Source organism: Schistocerca gregaria, chromosome 1 (genome assembly GCF_023897955.1).
Source record: "Schistocerca gregaria isolate iqSchGreg1 chromosome 1, iqSchGreg1.2, whole genome shotgun sequence".
Lineage (NCBI taxonomy): Eukaryota > Metazoa > Arthropoda > Insecta > Orthoptera > Acrididae > Schistocerca > Schistocerca gregaria.
The window spans coordinates 180,477,277-180,479,491 of NC_064920.1; the positions used below are offsets into that span (position 1 = coordinate 180,477,277).

The window sequence follows — 2,215 nt, forward strand, 5'->3', positions numbered from 1 at the left end:
ATCACGCCAGCGGCGGCATCCTTCTTCGTCAAAGCCGCGGAAATTCAAACAAACAATCTGCCGATAAAGTCATGACAACATTTTTTTTTTTTTTTTTTTTTTTTTTGGTATCAGAAAGGGGTATTCTTGGTCAACTTTATGCCCACTGGGACTACAGTTAACGCTAACAAGTACTGAGTGACTCTGAAAAACTCATACGGGCAATTCAGGACCTGAGAAGAGGAATGTTGAGCAAGGGTGTACACGTTCTCCATGACAACCCTCACCCACACTTCGCTCGCAAACCGCTGCTCTTATGCAACAGTTGCAGTGGAATATTATCACCCACCCACCCTATAGTCCTGACCTGGCGCCCAGTGACTATCACCTGTTCCCTGCGTTAAAAGAACATTTGGCTGGAAAGCGATTCCGAGCGGTTCTAGGGGCTACAGTCTGGAACCGCGCGACCGCTACAGTCGCAGGTTCGAATCCTGCATCGGACATGGATGTGTGTGATGTCCTTAGGTTAGTTAGGTTTAAGTAGTTCTAAGTTTTAGGGGACTGATGACCTCAGGAGTGCTCAGAGCCATTTTTTTTTTTTTTTTTTTTTTTTTTTTTTTTGGGAAAGCGATTTTGCCACAGCGTCTTCAAGAATGCATCAACAGAAATGGTGATCATGTCGAAAAATAGCTAAATGTTCAAGCTGTAAACTGATGTAAACTACTGTAGAAATAAACAGGTCTATTTACTTACAGAAAAATAGGAGACCTCACTTTTGGGATTAGGCAACGGCCTGGCCGCAGTGGATACACCGGTTCCCGTCAGATCACCGGAGTTAAGCGCTGTCGAGCGTGGCCGGCACTTGGATGGGTGTCCATCCGGGACACCGTGAGCTGTTGCCATTTTTCGGAGTGCACTCAGCTACTCGACCGAATAGTAGGGGCTCTGGTCAAGGAAAGCCATCATAGCGACCGGGAGAGCGGTGTGCTGACCACACGATCCTCCTATCCCCATCCTCAACTGAGGGTGACACAACGGTCGAATGGTCCCGATGGGCCACTTGTGGCCTGACGACGGAGTGCTAGTGTGTACTTTTGGGATTACCCTCGTATTTTGTTGGGATATCAGTGAATTCTTAATGCGTAAATGAGGGAGGTGGAGGTCATAGGAGATATTTAGAAATCTTAACGAAGCCAATTGATGTGGTTTTTTTATTAAACCCATGTACATCACGCCAATTTTTGAGAACACCCGCTACGTGATACGAAAATGGTTCAAATGGCTCTGAGCACTATTAGACTCAACATCTGAGGTCATCAGTCCCCTAGAACGTAGAACTACTTAAACCTAACCAACCTAAGGATATCACACACGTCCATGCCCGAGACAGGATTCGAACCTGCGACCGTAGCTGCAAATCTCAATAACACGTACGACGGCCACAGATTGAATTGGTGTTGTTCGTGTTCAGTTTTGTTACCTAACGTAACTAATTAATACATTATATTAAGTATTACCACTGTCAAGTCAACATATGCAACAGATGTAACTATAAACGCAGGAGACATAAAGAGAAGAACTGTGTCAGTTAAAGAGCATTTCGCTCTCATTTAAGTACATGGCCAAAAGAGTCAGCCTTAAGGAGTTTTGAAACGAACCCTATGGTCCAGGACTGTGTGCCACAAAGAGCGCAGATTCGCCCCAAGATGGGGATATTTACATGCGTATATTGTATTGAATAAGGCCGAAGCGCTGTAGTGTGCGAGTGAGACAGACGAGAACCTACGTCATAGGTGAACCCCGTAGTAACTATTTAATTCTGTAGTAATTCGGGGAATGAATCCTCAGTCATTTTAGTCTGCCATCCTTCATAGAGATCCTAATAAAACAAGAATATTGATCATATCTGTAATAGTTTAGGATTAACTGTTGAAGTGAAATTAACAAGTTTTGTAACAAAGACCTGGATGCTAAAATCTGAACGCTTTGCTCGATCTTAACGATCGACATTTCGTGTATAAGCGCATCATTAAAAAGATAAATGTTGTAAATAAAAACTCTGTAATAATATTTTCTACAATCTAACCGAAGATTACTTAGAGCACTGAGGAAGCTTATCACTCCATGGCAGCACCAACGTTACATCTCGGCCGCAGGTCGTTTATAAGGCACAATGTGTTGTACGTTCAGGATAAATGAGCATTTCGCCGCGAGAACATCCATCTGGATACAGTTA

At 43.7% G+C, this 2,215-nt stretch overlaps 1 pseudogene; it reads left to right on the forward strand.

Annotated features, from left to right (window-relative positions):
- The first annotated feature begins 763 nt into the window (after positions 1-763).
- On the forward strand, positions 764-881 carry LOC126290007 (5S ribosomal RNA; annotated as a pseudogene).
- The last annotated feature ends 1,334 nt before the right edge of the window (positions 882-2,215 follow it).